The 18,995-nt window shown below is 49.2% G+C and overlaps 1 long non-coding RNA gene across 1 annotated transcript; it reads right to left on the bottom strand.

Annotated features, from left to right (window-relative positions):
• Positions 1-4,660: 4,660 nt before the first annotated feature.
• On the bottom strand, positions 4,661-18,179 carry LOC129489549 (uncharacterized). The gene is made up of 3 exons (XR_008660031.2): positions 18,143-18,179; positions 16,422-16,584; positions 4,661-4,929 (listed from the first exon to the last, which is right to left on the bottom strand). It is a non-coding gene; the product is annotated as an uncharacterized lncRNA (long non-coding RNA).
• Positions 18,180-18,995: the final 816 nt, after the last annotated feature.

Here is an 18,995-nt window from a genome sequence, read left to right on the forward strand (position 1 = left end):
GCAGTAATTATTGCTTAGGAAGACACTTACCCTGTATTTCACTCCATCCTTGGCTACCTTCCCCTTGCTCATCAGACTCTCCTCCCAGGCCCTCTTCTTGTTTACTTATACCCAGCCCCAAAAATAACAGTGAAAGGTTGCTCATAGACACTCAACGTTTTCTCATACACCATGAAAATTGAACCTCCCCCTCTATGCAGTTACCCCATCAGTCCCCATTACAACCTCTGACGGCTGCCGCCCTAGCTGGATCCCTAGGAGTCTGGGTACAAGACACCCCTTTCAGCACTCCTTCTCACCTTTTTACTTTGCATCTCCAGTTTTGCCTCGCACAAGGTCTCTTCTTCCCCTGTGGATCCTCTACCTACATGTGTCTACCTGCTAATTGGACAGGCACATGCACACTAGTTTTCCTTACCCCCAAAATTCAATTTGCAAATGGGACTGAAGAGCTCCCTGTTCCCCTCATGACACTGACACGACAAAAAAGAGTTATTCCACTAATTCCCTTGCTGGTCGGTTTAGGACTTTCTGCCTCCACTATTGCTCTCGGTACTGAAATAGCAGGCATTTCAACGTCTGTCACTACCTTCCGTAGCCTGTCGAATGACTTCTCTGCTAGCATCACAGACATATCACAAACTTTATCAGTCCTCCAGGACCAAGTTGACTCTTTAGCTGCAGTTGTCCTCCAAAACCGCCGAGGCCTTGACTTACTCACTGCTGACAAAGGAGGATTGTGTATATTCTTAAATGAAGAGTGTTGTTTTTACCTAAATCAATCTGGCCTGGTGTATGACAACATAAAAAACTCAAGGATAGAGCCCAAAAACTTGCCAACCAAGCAATTACACTGAATCCCCTTGGGCACTCTCTAATTGGATGTCCTGGGTCCTCCCAAATCTTAATCCTTTAATACCCATTTTTCTCCTTTTATTCGGACCTCGTATCTTCCGTTTAGTTTCTCAATTCATCCAAAACCATATCCAGGTCATCACCAATCATTCTATACGACACATGTTTCTTCTAACAACCCCACAATATCACCCCTTACCACAAGATCTCCCTTCAGCTTAATCTCTCCCACTCTAGGTTCCCACGCCACCCCTAATCCCACTTGAAGCAGCCCTAAGAAACATTGCCCATTCTCTCTCTCCATACCACCCCCCAAAAATTTCCGCCGCCCCCACACTTCAACACTATTTTGCTTTATTTTTCTTATTAATATAAGAAGGCAGGAATGTCAGGCCTCTGAGCCCAGGCCAAGCCATCGCATCCCCTGTGACTTGCACATATACGCCCAGATGGCCTGAAGTAACTGAAGAATCACAAAATAAGTGAAAATGCCCTGCCCCGCCTTAACTGATAACATTCCACCACAAAAGAAGTGTAAATGGCTGGTCCTTGCCTTAAGTGATGATATTACCTTGTGAAAGTCTTTTTCCTGGCTCATCCTGGCTCAAAAAGCTCCCCCACTGAGCACCTTGCGACCCCCACTCCTGCCCTCCAGAGAACAAACCCCCTTTGACTGTAATTTTCATTTACCTGCCCAAATCTTATAAAACAGCCCCACCCCTATCGCCCTTCACTGACTCTCTTTTCGGACTTAGCCTGCCTGCACCCAGGTGAAATAAACAGCCATGTTGCTCACACAAAGCCTGTTTGGTTGTCTCCTTACACGGACAAAGGCTTTCCCAAATGTCAAAGACTTGGAGGAAAATGACCCAAGATGGCTCCAAGAACCACACACATCCAGGCAAGCCAACTGGAAGTGCAGACACCCCTGCAGACATGACCGTGTCCTCAACTGTGTTCCAGTCGTTGGGACTACGAGAGCTCTCAGGAAGATGAACGAGAAACAACATCTAAATAAGTAATAGGGGTAGGGCAATTGGAGCCTCCTCATTCTCCAGCTTCCTCCCCTGAGAGCTCATTGCTTGACCCCAAACTTTCCCCATTTTCCAAGTCGGTGCACTTGGTGGGGGCCCATCAGGCAATGCTCCCTGATCACATCCCGTCGTTGCTTGGCCAGGGAACTGTTGTCAGTTTAGAGAGGGTGGAATTCATTTCTTTATATTCACATCCGATCTTATCAAACGGGCTGCCATGAGGGGCAGAGCTGCTGGTTTTGTTCTTTCAGCTCTCTCCCCCTTCCTCCACTCTGTGGGTCTCTCTCCCCCTCCCGCTTAGCCCCCAAGCCTGAGTCAGAGATCTCCTCTCTGAAGTTAATGGCTGTAAGAAGATTTCATTTTATTATATCTTCAACAACAGTCCTGATATTTTAAATTTGCCTTTGACAAACTCAGAGCCCTGGAATCACCATTTAGGAAACAAAGCTTAACCGGGAGCTTTTAAGAAGGGTTTTTTCCTTTCAATTTTAGCAGGCTAGTAAAAATCAATAATGCTGTGTTCCCATCTGTAGACCACCTGACATCTCATGAATGGTCAGTGGAGCCTGCTCTGGCTGCAGAAGCCACTGAGAGACGAATTGGCCAGCCCGGCATGCAAGCTGGACACTCGCCTTGCCTTTCTGCCAATTTCAGGGCTTCACTCACCCCAGAAGGTGCTCCTGGGTGCCTTCCTTCGGAGGAAGGCTGGGTTATTCCTGACAGAATTTACAGTGGCCAAATTGAGGATGGCAGAATTGTGGGATGGGGAAGGGAGATGTTATCTGAGCCCAGAGATGATCAAACCCTTTGTCCCCCAAAGGATTCGTTAAATAGGACAAGCCTAGGATGAGGATTTGGAGGTTATTATTCCAGTGCAAGTAGCCATGAGCTCCAGGAGGCAAGAAGCTGTCAATTGGTCCTCACTGATGCCAAAAGGTTTGGGACCCCAAACCCTGCCCAGATGCTTGTCAACCCCTCAATGGGTTGAAGCAGGGGCAACAGCAAAACTCAGCCCTGGTGCAGGACACAACGCCCTCTGCCTCCATGTGTGCCTCAAGGCATGCACTTGTCCCACTGCCCAGAGGCATCTAAATGTGTCCTTGCAGGACAGCCAGTGTGGCCTTTCCCACAGCACATTCACGGAAACAAATGTGACTTCCAAACAATGGAGCCGAAATTTAGAAGCCCCTGTGACTGCAGGACCCATGAGAAACAGGACTCCGTGGAAAACAGCCAAGACAAGGCGGGGAACCATGAAACAGTCAACCCCCCCCGCGCACCACCCTGAGGCCTTTTCAAAGACACAGACTGAACCATATTGTCACTCCCAAGCCAAGTTTAACTTCTAAAGAAATCTTTTCAAGATGTTCAAAGCACCGAATGCAGTTTAGCTCTAAGCGCTACCATCTGCCACTGCAGGCAGGCCCATCCCGTAATCCCTGGCTCGGGCAGAGGCCTGCAGAGCAGGATTGCCTGCTGTGCCCACTGGAGAATGCACATTGGGTAGCGAGCGACAAAGGGCCCGCTGGGGCTCTGCCGGCTCCTGGGCAGGGGCACATGGAGTGCAGCAGGGTGTGGAAGCAGTTGAGGAGACAGCACATCTGTGCAGACACACAGCACACCTGGGCCGGAGCCAGGTCTCAAAGTGACACCCAGAGCCCCTGTAGTCATTGTGAGTAGGGAGGGAAAACTCAAGGTCCACTAGTGAAGCTTGGAATTCCTTTGCCTCCAGAATCTCAGGTGCAAATAAATGAACACATATTTGATTTCCAAATGGAAACTCATCTTGCGTTGGTTTTTGTTTCTCTCTTTTTTTTCCTGTTTATTTTTTTCTGTTCTGGAAAATGCCATCATGAGTTGCCATGAAATTAAACAGCTGCCCATTTTAATGGGAGAACTAATACTCTTTGTGAGCTATGCCTCATCCACCATCTCAACTCCAACTTTGTATATCCTGACTGCAGGAAATTCAAGACAGGCCAGAAGGTCTGTTACGCTGGGGCCAGGATCACAGCACTGGCACATCACAGAGACTCAGAGGCAGAGAAGGAAGAGATGCAGGGGCCAGGGCCCCTCTCGGTGGAGGGTGAAGGGGCTCAGGGGCGAACTCGAGGTTAAGGGAGATCAGGGAGGCCCAAAGGGTCAGAGTGGAGTGGAAGGAGGCGAAGTCAGCCAGGAAACAAGATGACCACGAGGACCTCAGATGTGCCCTCACCCTCTGAAATCCCCTGGAGCCCTCAGACCCAGTGTGGCCTCGGCAAGGGAGAGACAGCCCTGGATCCATGGGCAATGCCTGCCCCAGGCACAGGGGTAGAAAGAGGCAGCATGGAGACCACATCCCCTGACAGAGAGCTCAACTCAAAAGACTGTGATCATTGATCCTGGGCGGCAGCTGCCCAATTTGCTGTCCCCTGCTCTGTGTGACGAGGGAAGCTGGAAGTCAGGCAGGAGGGTAGCCCTGAGGCTCTCTGTTGCTCTGGGTGGCAGCAGAGGGGCAGCAACAGAGGGGCAGTAGGGTGGAATCATTAGAGACGCACAACCAGGAGCCATGTAGCGGCTGGCATGACCCAGGCTCATCACTGAAACTCACTGTGCTTCAGTCTTCCCATCTGCGAAAAGGGCATAGGCTATGATAAAAGTACACCGCTCACAGGGTTGTGGCAAGGATTAATATACATGAAGCATCTACAACAGTATCCAGGACATAGTAGATGCCAGAAGAGGCTCAGCCATTATTATCACTCCTTTATTTATCACAGGAATTGGAGGGTGTCGGTGTCAGATGGCATCTTGGTTGGGTGCAGAAAACAGAAGAGGCAGCTTTGACTGCAAAACAAAGCTGGGTTCCTCTCCTGCAGAACCAGAGGCGGGGTCAGCTGTGGGATTCCAGAGCTGATTTGGCAGCTCTCCTTCCGCCCTTGCCAGCCTCACGCCTGGTGGCTTGGCAGATCTGAGACCACCCGCAAGGAGGCTGGGAGTTCGATTTCTCGGTGCAGATGTCTGTCAGAAGCTCTTCAGGGAGAAACCCACCCTTCGGGCTCTGCAAAGCCACAATTGGCAGACGAGGTCTGGCAGCAGGCAGGTGTGGGAATCAAGGTTCAGATGGGATCCAACCCATACGTGGGGAGTCCTGTGGGCCTGGGGACAACCCAGCTGGCTTGGGCCACAAAGAGCAATGGCTGAGTCGTAACAGGACAGAAACAGGAGATTGGCTTGGTTTGGGGTTGGGGTGTCGTTTTTATTTTCTCTGGTGCCTGACCAGAGTCTGGGTGATAGCCTTTAAAACACCTTGAAATCTGTAGCCACCACTTCAGCCAAATGCCCAGCCCACCATGAAAGCATCTAGAAGCACAGCGAAACGGCTGCACGAGGAGGCTCCAAATTCTTCCTCCCCTCACCTTTCCCTTTCCTGCAGGGCCCCTTGCACCCACTCCATCCCTGACCCTGCTCAGGGTTAGTAAACCTGGGGCTCTAGGTGGTGGCCCCAGCAGGCCCGGCTCCCTGGGGGCCATGTGTCCTTCTGTGAACTGTGCAACAGGCCTGTGGGGAACATACTGCTCCCATGGGCTGGGGGGAAATTTCTGGGAACCTGTTTATTGTCCCAACAATTGGTAGAGGAGATACCACTGGCATTTAGAGGATGAAGACTGGAACCGCTGAAGATCCAGACCCCTGAGTTCCAATCACAGTTCTACCACTGATTGGCTGTGTAAACTTCTCTGGCCTCAGTTTCCTCATCAGTAAAATGGCAATAATAATCATACCTACCTCCCAAGATTTTTGTGCATACAAAGCCCCTAGAACAAGGCCTAAAACTTACAAATATCAGTGATCATTTTCCTGAAATCTAAGGGACAGAATAAATAATCGTCCCGTGCTCTATGTGACTTTCAGATGTTCCACTAAACATTGGAACAGATTGAAAAACGTCTTTATAGTGATCTGAGCTTGAAATGTAACTCTTTTTTATATATAAACATAAAAAATTTAAAAGGTTTTAACATACAACGAGTCTTCCAGGATTGCAATCACTATATTGGATCGGACACAGCATATTCATCTCAGATTCTCTTCACTGCACCTTTGCCACCCGGGCTTTCAGCTTTCTGCTCCACCTGAGTCTCAACAAGGCATCCTCATTCCACCACCTGAGCCCCACCAGCCATGCCCCCTTGTGCCGTGAATCTCAGGATGCTCCTGTTGCTTCTAGCATCACATAACAGGCCACGCTCAAGGAGGTGCGATCTGGCTTCCTGCTCAGTTGCCAAGGGACCAGATAACATAACCCAGAAGTATGGGAGAGTCAATTCCCCATGGAATGAACTTTGGCCATTGGGTATCAGGATTCCCACTTTCTTCCTTCTCCCTAGGGACTGTTCTAAAGTTTGATTTCTCTGTACAAGCTGGCTGGGGACTTCCCGTGTGGCCAAGCATACACACCCTCCTCACAGCATGTCTTGAAGCAGCGGCTGTCCAGCAGCGCATCAGTTTGTGTGGCTTTCCACCTTCACTGCCGCGCTTCCTTGTCTTTCATGCTTGCTGCCCTGGGATTGCACCTCCTAGAGAAAGCATCACCACTTTACCCCAGCCTCATGCTGCATTCCAGGAAACAGGCTCACATTTCTCTACAGAGGGGAGCTTGCACTGTGTCTTTACCGAGAGTTGTTTGCCATTTCAGAAAAATCACAAAATCAGTCAGTTGCGGCGGCTCACACCTGTAATCCCAACACTTTGAGAGGCTGAGGCAGGTGGATCACCTGAGCTCAGGAGTTCGAGACCAGCCTGGCCAAAATGATGAAACCCCATCTCTACCAAAAATACAAAAATCAGCTGATCATGGTGGTGCCTGTATGTAATCCCAGCTACTTGGGAGGCTGAGGCAGGAGAATTGCTTGAACCTGGGAGGCAGAGGTTGCAGAGAGCCGAGATCGCACCACTGCACTCCAGCCTGGGCGACAGAGTGAGACTCCCTCTCAAAGAAAAAAAAAAAAAAAAGGAAAAATCACGTAATCAACAGCAACAACACTTAAGGTATTGAAGTCACAAATGCAATACAACTTACCTCCATCAGTCTGTGTGTATAGCTGTGGCATTCATTTGAGTACAGTTGTGCCTGTGTATTTACTTATTGAACTACTTTATTATAAATGACTTTCCTTTTATTTCTCCCTATATTACAGGTAGGGCATTACATTGATTTTTTATTATGGATAAAGGCAGGTTATATTATCTATAAATGCTATATCAGGATAGTAAAGAGGTCATTATAAAATATTTGTCATGTAAAGAGGAGACTGAGTTGACAATGCTGAGAAGCCATGGTGGAGGAGAAAGAGCCCCAGACTCACTCTAGGCCATTGGCCTGCTGTGTCATAGTGGATAAGACACTGGTCTCCACGGGCATTGCTTTCTCCTCCACAAAATGAAGAGGTGGAATGACATGCTCCCTTGAGTCCCCTGCAGTTCTACCACCCAGAGGTTTAGTTTCCAGAGCTGTTATCTGCTGCTATTTTTCTATGCTTCCACTAAGCTGTTTCCTCTGTTGTCAGAACCCATCCGAGACTGGCAGGCAGTGAGTGGACACCCACCTAAGTTAGATTTCACTCCAAAATTATAGGTACACCATAGGGCCCTGCTGGCTGCCATCCTGGGCCACCTGGGTCACCTGCCCTGAGTGTAGATGTCTGCCTGCACTGTGTAAGTCAGCCCACCTGTCACATCACAATGTCAGGCCCCTCCTGGGTCTCCGCGTGCTTCCTGACCTTGCCACACTCACTGTGTCCTGTTTCCAGGGCTGGCACCTGCCTGGGAACTTTGCCCCAGCTCTGTCTCTGTCCCTCCAGACAATACCTCCTGATCCTCTTCCAGGCCCAACTGTCAGGGAAGGCAAAGGCCGAAGCCCAAGTCCCGTGGCAGGAGCTGGAAGTCCTTACTGGAGGGCAGATGCTTTGAGAGCCAGGCCACTGCCCTTGAGCCTTCCTAGAGTGCTGGTGGGGAGGTTCTTTTTCTCCCTGAGAAACTCGAAGTCTGGGTCAGTAAATTACAGCTTGTGAGACAGTTTCGTAGTAGTTGGACATGTAATGTCCCAGTTCTAATGACATGAACATTAGCATTTACTAAGCTTCTGAACTCTTCCCATGTGAATCTTCACATCATCTCTGCAAGGTGGATAATTATTAGCTTGATTTCGTAGTGAGAAAATCAAGGCTCAGATGAACCTTCCTCAAGTCCTGGTAAACAAGGAGCAGAGGCAGGGCTTAAACCCAGCTGCTGTAGCTCCAAAGCCTCACCTTTTGCTCCCACTCTGGTGCCTCTCACCCTGCTAACTGAAGACAGTTCCACCAGATGACCCAGGAGAGCAGGGGCTGGGACAAGGAAGTGGCTGTGACCTGGCCCAAAGGCAGTGCTTTTCTTTGCATAGCATTTTTTAAATTTAAAAAGCACATTGCATACCAGTTGATGCTCCAGCCCTCCCTCCCAGGTAGATTTTGAAATCCTCTAGATGTGGAAAAATCTAAACATATTGTGCTATTTACAGAGTAAACGAGGGGAGTTGAGGATTTCATAAGCATGTTCTCCACTTTTTTTTTCCCTTTTCCTCTTCCATCTTGGGAGTAGAAGAAAACAGATTCGGTTTACCCGAGACTCAACTTCAATCCCTTGGACAGAAGAGTGCTATGCTAGGCACCAGGGTAGTAGGGGTTGGAGGTACAGATTTGGGGTTTGGGGCAGAAAAGAGTCAGCTATGGGGTAAAGTGGAGTGGAACAGCTGCCCTGGGGCATGATTCCAGCACCATTGTTTCTGGCAGGGTGGAGGGGGGTCCTGGGTACTTAGCAGCTCTGAGCTTTCAAGTCCTCTCATGTAAAATGAGGACAGCCGGCCCCTCCTCAGGGGATGCTAGAGAATTCACTGATCCCATGGGTGTCAAGGGCTTCACTCATGGAAAGATGCTACATCCCTCCTGACCCTCAGAAAGCCCCAAAGAGATGTGCACAGGAAGGCAAGGGATGGTCGCAAGGACTTCAGAGGACACAGTGACTGGGACCTGGCTGGGCAGTAAAGGAGATGGGGTGGCAGGAGACCACACATAGAACAGACTGGGAAAACGGGGTGGCAGATGGTGGTGCAGGGCCATGGAGATTTGTGGGCAGCCTTCAACGGAGTGTGTGCTTGGGGCACGCCTGGGGCATTTCTGATTCTTCTTCCTCTTCCAGCCCAAAAACATCGTCAGAGTGTCAGGGTGGGTCTTTCCCCTGTGGTTTCCACCACCCTTGTGCCAACTCAAATGATGGGAATGATGTCGTTTAACAGACCTAGTGTGACCAAGACCACTATCTGTCCCTCAGTATCTGTTCTTTTCTTATCAGAAACACAACTACAGATTTCTACCTGGTGCATGGCCACCCCTCATGAAGACTACAACTTCCAGCTTGCTTTGCAGAAAGAGAGGACTTGATGGCATTGTTGCTAAGTAGGAAATAATATGTGTGACTTCAGGGTTGTCCCCTTAAAGGGAGGGGATATTTTCCATCCTGCTGTTCAGAGTGTGGATATGATGAGAGACATCTTGGATGACGAGAGGAGGTGAACACCCCAGGACAATGAAGCCACAGGAGAGAAAGAGCCTGCACTGGCCCATCTAGCATAGCCACTGGACGCAGGGACCACCTGCCTCTGCACTGTTATGGAAGGAGGAAATCTAACTTTCCCAGTTTAAGGCACTGTTACTTTTGGCTCCTGTTACACAACTGTGGCAGAATGAAGGTTCAACATGGAAACTGGCAATGTTGAAGAAACATAAAGTTCATTGCTTGAATATCTGAAGTTGTGGACTCAATCTCATACCTGCTCCACTTATGAGTTATAGGTGAGTAGTGTGCTCACTAAATTTCAGCTGCACGCTCAACAGCATTAGACAAGAGGGAAATGCAAATCAAAAACACAATAAGATGCCAGTTCCCACCCACTTGAATGGTTATAACTTTTTTAAAAAGAAAAAAAATAACAAGTGTAGATGAGAACGTGGGTAAAGTAGAACACTCATGCACCACTGGTAGGAATGTGAAATGGTGCAGCCCCTTTGGAAAACTCTTTGGTCTGGCAGTTTCTCAAAAAGTTAAACATAGGGTTCCCATACGACCCAGCAACTTTGCTCCTAGGTATACACCCAAGAGAGTTGAAAACATGGTCCCACAGAGAAACTTGGACACAAGTGTTCACAGCAGCACTATTCCTATTAGATAGCAGTAGAAATAACCTAAATGTCCATCAACCGATAAAGAGATAAAATGTTGTCTATCCATACTGTGGAATCTTAGTCATAAAAAGGAAGGGAGTTATGATACATGCTACAGCATGCATGAACCTTGCAGACATGATGCTAAGTGGGCTCCATTTATAAGAAGTGTCTGGACTAGGCAACTCTGTAGAGATGGACAGTAGATTAGTGGTTGCCAATGGGCTGAGGACAGGGCTATCAGTGGCAGGGGGAATTGGGAGTGTCTGCTAACAAGTACACGTTTCTTTTGGGGCTGATGAAAATATTCTGGAACTAGATAATGGTGATAGTTGTACAACATTGTAAATATAGTGAAAAACACTGAATTGTACACTTTAAAATGGTGGGAATTTTTGTTTTTTGTTTTTGTTTTTGAGACTGGGTCTCACTCTGCCATCTAGGCTGGAGTGCAGTGGTACAATCATGGCACACTGCAGCCTCAACCTCACGGGCTCAGGTGATCCTCCTGCCTCTGCCTCTCAAGTAGCTGAGACTACAGGTGAGTGCCAGCATGCCTGGCTAATTTTTGTTGTTATTATTATTATTTTGTACAGGTGGGGTTTTGCCATGTTTCCCAGGCTGATCTCGAACTCCTGGGCTCAAGTGATCCGCCCAGCTCAGCCTCCCAAAGTGCTAGGATTACAGGCATGAGCCACTGCACCCAGCCAAAAGCCCAAAATGGTAGGTTTTGTGTTATGTGAAATTTGTCTCATAGCAAAATTGTCACACATAGAAAAAGCACCGTGTTCCCCATCACCCTCTCCTTCTGCACACAGCGCTACCACATCTAGCTTGATACGCCAACAAACATCTCTACTGATGGCATCTCAGTTCTCCCAGGTCTCAGGAATGGGATCAGCAGGTCTCAGGGCTGTCCTCTCCTGGATGGCTCACCAGCCACCTCTAACCAGCTGCCATGGCCTGTCCACTTTCACTCCAATCTTTTCTTTCTCGTTCACCTCCCTTGCACACCCTGATAACCTCAAGAGAGAACTCTTCCCAAGGCTCTGCTCCAAACACATCGCCACTCTGCTTAGAACCTTCAATGACTCCTCATGGCCTAGCAGGTTTCTCTCCCATCTGGCCCCAGCTGACGTTCCCAGCACCTTCTCCTGACTTCTGTCTTTTCTAGAACCAGTTCTGCCCAACAAAGGAGGAAAGGGCTGACAGAGTGAAAATCCCAGGGCATGTGGGAATGTGAATCTTTTCACTTTAAATTCTACTATGACTGGAAAGTTATGGGCAGAGTTGGACATGTGCACTTAGCTTCCAGAAGACAGAATCCTTTTAACAGAGTCAGAGAAAACATTGGCTTCCTGCCATGACGTGAGATACAGACAGGAGAGTTGGGAAGCTTTTTAAAGATGGCACTAAGACTACAATCACAAAAACTCTCCATGAGGAAGTAAAAGAAAGCACCTGCAGCACTCCACCTATGCAGACCACTCTGTAATGGGCTCAGATCTGGACAGGTATGTGGAAAGGTGGGTCAACAGGTCAGGCATCACAGACTTGGAACATTCATGGCAGAAAAGAAAAAGCCCCAAAGAAGAGACTTCAGGATAAATGAGAAAATACTCAAGACAGCAAAAGTCTCTTTTAGAAATGTTGGAGAAAGAACATTTAATGTCAGGAGTTACTGTTGATTGATGGCCTTACTGTGTAGCAGGTGAGAAACCCATTGTTCAATTCCCTGAAATCACCCTATTCTCCCAATCATCCTATGGAGGGGGAACCATGATGGTTATCCCCATCTTATAAATAAAGCAACAGAGGCTTAGAAGGATGAACTCTCTTTCTCAAGGTTACCCAGATCATTTTGCAGAAGTCCCTAGATTTGAATCATGCTCTTGCTTTGAAGTTAAAGACACAGAGGAAGTCGAACTCCTTATCTCCTTCTATATCCTGAATAGGGAAAACCAAACATGATCAAGAGGAGAGGAAGCCTGAGAGTTGGCATGAATCAGAGTGCTAGGCAGTCTGGAGTTTTCCCCACTGAGTTGATGATGGAACAGTAGAGTGGGGCCTGAGCTGCTGAATGATTCATGTGAACCCCATGCACATGGCAGTGAGGTTTTGAGCAGTGTGCCACAGGGGCCTGCCCTCAGGCCCCGCAAGTCCTACCTTTTATCAATGACTTGTGTGAACACAGAAAATGTGGATACAACCAAAAGGTAACAATCCAACTAAAAAATGGACAAAAAACTTGAATAAACATTTCTCAAAAGAAGATACACAAATGATCAAAAAGCATATGAAAAAATGCTCAACATAACTAATTGTAAGAGAAATGCAAATCAAAACTATAATGAGATACCACCTTATATTCATTAGGAAGACTGCTATAAAAGTAGTAAACAAACAAACAAAATAAGAAGTGTTGGGGAGGATGTGGAGAAATTAAAACTTTTGTGCACTGTTAGTGGGAAAGTAAAATGGTGCCGCTGGTAAGGGAAACGGTATGACAGTTCCTCAAAAAATAAAATGTAGAAACAGCATATGTTCTAGCAATTCTATTTCTGGATAATATACCCAAACGAATTAAAAGCAGGGTCTCAAAGAGAGATCTGTACACCCATGTTCATAGCAGCATGATTCACCCTGGCAAAAGGAGAAAGTAGCCCCAGTGTCCATTGTGAATGAGTGGATAAACAAAATGTGGCACATACACAGAATTAAATATTATTCAGCCTTTTAAAGGAAGGAAATCCTGATACACGGTACAAAATGGATGAACCTTGAGGACCTTATGCTAAGTGGAATAAACCAGTCTCACTAAAGGGCAAATACTATAGGATTCCACTTATACGAGGTACATACAGTAGTCACAGTCATAGAAATAGAAAGTAGAATGGCAGTTGCCAGGGGTCAGGGGAAAAAGTTTAAGGAGAAAGCCCCTTTGGGGGACCAAGATGGTGCCTGGAAAATAGAGGTTATAAAACCTGCATTCCAAGCCTTGGTGGGCTCAAATCTTTCTGCATGGAGCCAGGCTCTCCCCATCTGATTCTTCATGAAGTTCCCACCCACTCCCTCATTTCCTGCACAGACAGAGAGCAGCCTGGATTTACTGTGACAGGGTGCAGAGGGGGTTCCTTGCAGCTGCCTTTTGGGGTGGGGGCACAGCTGGTTGTTCTTGAACCCTAAGTAAGTCTTGGGATAAAACTGTTGCAAATGAAGCTATTAAGAACCCTGGTTAGTTTAATAAGGGCTTTTGAATAGCAAAACAAAAAAAAGTAGGATTCTTAAATCAGCATCATCAGCTCTGTATGTTCCTGGAGCTTGAGGGGTTCCTGCCAAAGGAGCAGAACTAAGGAGGCTTGGGAGAGGCTCCAGGGCCTTTCTGGGGTGCTTCAGAGTGTGGCAGAGGTTGCTTCTCAGCAGGTTTAAAGAGTGATGATTTTACTTACAACTGGGGCTTTGTGGGAAGTTTGGATATTGCTTACAAGTTTCCATAATGTGGTTTATTTAAAACCAGAATTTGCTGAGGACCCACTAGTCCAAGTTTCTGCGCTAATAAAGCCTGATTTGCAAAGATGGTTAGGGCAGTCACGGCATAGTCTGCGGCGCCACCAAGACCCAACAGGCTCGGACTCAGCGTCCTCTCCTTGCTGTCTCCAAAGCAGAGCCCTTACTCCTGCACAACTCTGCCTGTCAGCTGTTTTGTCAAAGCCAAGGCAACAATTAAAACAAACCAGAAAGCAAATTCTGGGCACCAGGAAAGCCCCATAGCAAACAGGGTTGGCCCTGGCACCAATCTGTGGGTGCAGGGCATCAGAGTGCCTACCAGGTGGAGTTGGGGGATTCGAGCAGTTTCCACACTGAGAGAAGTGGGGATGGCTGGGCCTGAACCTGCTGGGGAGGGCTGCCCATCCTGCTGGGTACCCTGTCCCAGACCCTTTCAGATGCTCCTGGGACATGGAGGGTGACACAGCAGCTGAGTCAGATTGCAAGGGGTTCAAATGCAGAATCCTGGGCCTCCCAGGCCCACCGAATGGGACCCTGGAGCAGTATGGCTGGAGTGTGCACGGCTAGGAAGCCAGGTTTCTGACACACTTCCAGCAGATCTGGGCACACTCTAGTTTGAGACCATCCTCTGGGTGACAGCCCTGCTGCAGGGGTCAAAGGGTGACGGATGAATCAATTTTATTGACTTTTAAAGCTAAAGGAGTCATGGGGCCCAGCCCAGCTCAGCAGGCCCAGAGGCAGCACGTTGAATATTCACCTCCTCCTTCAGCGTCCATTTCCCTCCATCCATCCTGGCTGTGTCTCAGGACTGGCAGTGAACCAGACAGACAGAATCCCTGTTCTCAGGGACCCACCATTTCAGATGATGACGGTGCCTTCAATTCAAATAGCACTGTCACATCACAATCACCCATGATTCTATCAGCCTGTTGTTGAGTATATTGTTCCACCAACTTACAGATGAGGGAATAGGCCCTAAGAAGACCAAGGGCTTGGCCATGGTCTGGAAGCTTATATGGGAAGGACAAATCCTTGAAGGCCGTGCCTTCTGCCCCCGCCCACCCCCGCCCCATGCCAACCCACAGAGAATTACTGGGCCTCATCTCTACAGAGCAGGGGTTCTCAATGCGGGCACTTCTCCAAGGGACACTTGGCAATGTCTGGAAACATTTTTGGTTTTTACAACTGGGGGTGCTACTGGCATCTAGTGGGTAGAGGTTGGGGATGCAGCTAAGCCTCCTACAAAACGCACAGCAAAGATTGATCCACCCCAGATGCCAAACAGTTCTTGTGGCTGAGAATAGAGGCAGGGCAGGGATTTATGTTATTTAACACAGTAGATTGGCTGTTTCATAGAAGTAGTGTGAGATAAATACATTCTTCACTTTACAGAAGAGAAAATTAAGTGTAAAATGTAATGAATGCTAAAGGTCCCATAACTAGAACCAGGCAGAACTGGGACCTGAACCAGCATCTGTCCTGCTCTAAGTAATCACAGTTTTGCCCCTGAACCTCCTGGTCACCTTGGGGCCAGCAGACTAGGCTCAGTGCAAACAGGAGGAGGCCTGGGTCTGAAACAGCTTAGAGAAGCACCTTACCCCAAATCCCCACAGATCTGAATGCTCATTACTTGCTGCTGTCCCCAGGGCCCTGCCCAGTGCCTCATTTCCCACTAAGGAAATCCCCTTGAAATTCTTTTTTGGTTGTTTTCTGTTTGTTTGGTTTTGGTTTTTTGCAGCTGCTGAGGTTCAGGAGTCTATGCTCAGCTTGTCATTAAATCAGGCTTAAACTGGAAGTCTGTCCAGACTGGGGCGGGTCTCCAGTTACCTTGTGTGACAGCCACAGTGGCTCACCTTGCTACCACTACCCTGGCCCCTGCTCTGGGGGTGCATGGAGCCTCCCACCCACCCCACAAAACTGGGTCCATTAAAGGGCTTTCCAGGCCACACCCAGCTAAGTTCACAACACCCCCTTCCCTGGCAGGCTGGGGCCAGGAAGGGCCCTCCCTTTCTTCGGAGGGATGAGCTGGGACAGAAGGCAGGGGAAGGAGGAGATCAGAGATTCCCTCCATCCAATTCAGAAATAATGGATACCTAGAGAAAAGTCACTTCCAGGGACAATTTGGTGGTACCTGCTGATTGGCATCACTTTGGAGGATTTATTGATGGGCACACAGTTCTTGAAACCTACCGGGAGGTGGGCCCAGCACCAAGGACCCACTGGGGCAGGGCGTTTCTGGAAGTAGTGCAGCTGGTTCCCACGGGAATGCAGATGCAGAGGAGGCCAACCCAGCTTCCCCCAGTGTAGCAGCCATAAAGTCAGGGGATAGAGAGGAGAGAGAGAGAGAGAGGAAATGCTTTGCAGGGCGTTGCACACTTGCTGGGCTTCTCCCCAAAGCCTGGGGCTCCTCTCCTCACCCTCTTCTGGCCCCTTCCTTTTCTCACCCTCCTCACCCCACCTAGGCTCTAAGTGAGGAAAGAGGTGCCACTCCCAGGACTCAACCATCCGCTCCCCAGAGTGAGCCTTCTCAAAGCCTCAGAAGGAGGAACATTCCAGAAGGGAACCGTTCCTGTGCTTGAGATGGAAAGGGTACGCTAAAGTGGTCCAGTGGGCAGGAGAGATGGTCAGAGGCATGGCCCATCTGCCAGTCAGGGCTGGGGTTTGCAGACATCAGCCTGGCCAAGCTGGGACCTTTGTACCCCAGCCCAGATGCCAGTGAGGTCGGCGAGGCCACGTCTGAAATGTAGAATGCAATCATGGCAATAACTTCCCTGTTTCCATGTCTCACCTTTATGACACATCGTTTGGCTGGCGTTTAAGGAAGCAGAACCACTAGGAGTGATGTAGAATGAGGAGCCCACTGCAGGCATTTGACTGCTGTGGGAGCTGGGCACACAGTCTTTTCTTCTGAGTGGGGTCATGTGCCTGAAGTCCCAGGGCCAGCGTTGCAACTGAAAGACAGGAGTGACAGGGGAGAGCAGGGACAATGGGAACCCCCAGTGGACAAGGTAGAATCTACCTTGGCCTCTCTCTCTCCAGGCTCCAACCTGGTTACCCAGGAGGCCTGCCTGCAGGAAGAGGCACGCTCCTGCCCTGGAACTGCACTGGCTCACACCTGGCCACAGTTTGGAGCAGCTGAAGGAAGGAGTCCTCTGGGAGATGGGGGAATGGGAAAGGTGGGGGGTGCTTGGAGAACTGAGAGGAGGTGGGGAACATATATTAATAATATGCCCATACTAGCCAGGCAGTGGCTCAAGCCTGTAATCCCAGCATTTTGGGAGGCTGAGGCAGGCGGATGGCTTGAGCCCAGGAGCTCGAGACCAGCCTGGGCAGCATGAAGAGACCCCCCCGACTCTACAAAACAATACAAAAAATTACTCAGGTGTGGTGGTGCGACCCTATAGTCCCAGCTACTCGGGAGGCTGAGGCAGGAAGATCACCAGACCCCAGGAGGCGGAGGTTGCAGTGAGCCGAGATCACACCACAGCACCTCAGCCTGGGCAACAGAGGAAGACCCTGTTTCAAAATAATAATAATAATAATATTCATCATCATGATCATATACCCACACAAATCTAACTCAAGGGAGGTGGGGAGAGGCAGGGGAGGTAGGGGAGATGGGGGACTTGCAAATAGGTTGGGGAGGAGAAATGATATGGCTGGAGCTGGGGGTCAGGGGCTTCCTGAAGTGCTTTAGCCAGGCATGAGCTACAGGAGCGCCTGTAGGGACCCTCCAGGATCCGAATGGCTCAGCTTCCCATCCGCTTCACCCATCTTGCACAAATTTCATCTGCACAAAGCCAGAAAGGGAATTATAGAAACTGCTATTCAGCTTAGAAGTTGACACATTGCAAAATCACCAGATTTTAAAATTCCATATATGGTTGTGGTTTGTTTGGTTTTATAGTTCAGGCTCTTGTGTATTTTTATACAGGTGTGTGTGTGTGTGTGTGTGTGTGTGTGGACTCCCCTTGGATTGAATATACCTCTGCTTTTCTCAGCGGAATTCCTTTGAGGAACCCTAGAAATTCTGACAGAAAAATGAGCGCCACTGTAAGAAATCTGCTGGAAAAGAATGTGGGGCGTGTGTGTTTAGTGTGTGTGTATTCAGACCGTGTGTGTCTCAGTGTGTGCGCCCTGTCTCCAAACTCATTTCATGCAGGGGGCGGGAAGAGAAGAGGAAAGGAGAGAGTCAAAGACAACAACAGAAAACGAAGCTGCATATTGCAGCTGTGAGGCCAGTGTCCTTTCCCCAAGAACCAGATGCAGATTTCAATCAATTCAATCAATGGGCAATGTTTGCTGGCCATAAAAATAGCCCAGAGGTTGCTGGTCAGCGGCTCTAAGATGGATGACCAGGGGCCCTGGAGGTCCCAAAGGTCAAAGATGACTATCACCTTAAAATGTCATCTGTGCCGGCCCCCAGCCCTGCGGCTGGCGGGTGGGGCCGCATCTGCAGCCATGCACCAAGCCAGGCCACTCTCAGCCACAGCCTGGCAGAGGGCCTACCTGGAGCCACAGCCTGGCAGAGGGCCTTCCTGGAGCCACAGCCTGGCAGAGGGCCTTCCTGGATCCTGGGCCGTGGGGTCTGCCTGTCCATCCTCCCGAGCCCTGGCCTGAGGCTGCCGTCCTGCCCGGCAGAGACGCTGCGTATTTCTCCATCCGTCACTGCCCGCCATGATGTCCCATGAGAGGCTGCAAAAGAGCAGGGCTGCCGTTTGGCTTTCAGCCTTACCTCGCCTTTGCACTAGGCAAACCCTCGCCTCCTGCCGCTCTGCGTGGCTGCGCCAGTTTCTTAGGTATCATCGTCTTTCGTTTGTCGTGGTGAGAAGGGATAATGGCAGCCATCCCTCTGTCCCTGGTTAGCGATGATTGAGCGGCCTTGCCGTCCTCGGCTTCCTCCCCTCCTTGACTACGGCTCCCTCATTTCATTTGGCTTTTTCCTCCCTCCTCAGTCGGGAGTCAGCTGCTGCTTGTTCACCCAGACATTCTTTCCCGGGCCTTCCTGCATTAGCATAGACAGGGAGCCGCGTGGGGTGAATCTTAGAGTCTCGCAGCTCATCTTGAAACCTCTCTCCCCTCTTCCTGTTCACTGTCTGAGGAGTGCCACCTTTCTTCTCCCCATGTTTGGTTCAGTGGTCTCTTTACTTTTGCCATCTGCTGTGTTGCATTCGGGCAGTGCTTAAGGATGAGGAAGGCCTGATAAGCGCTTTGTCGAGTTGCATTGTCTCCTGAAAAGGGCTGCTTCCCTTTCTGTCCACTGTTGCAGGATGGTTGCTGGGGTTGTGGACTCGAGAGCAGGGTCTGCCTACTGGTTATCAACGTCTTTCCACAAATCATCGCTGTTCGGCTATTTAATGGT

The sequence above is a fragment of the Symphalangus syndactylus genome, chromosome 1 (genome assembly GCF_028878055.3).
Source record: "Symphalangus syndactylus isolate Jambi chromosome 1, NHGRI_mSymSyn1-v2.1_pri, whole genome shotgun sequence".
Lineage (NCBI taxonomy): Eukaryota > Metazoa > Chordata > Mammalia > Primates > Hylobatidae > Symphalangus > Symphalangus syndactylus.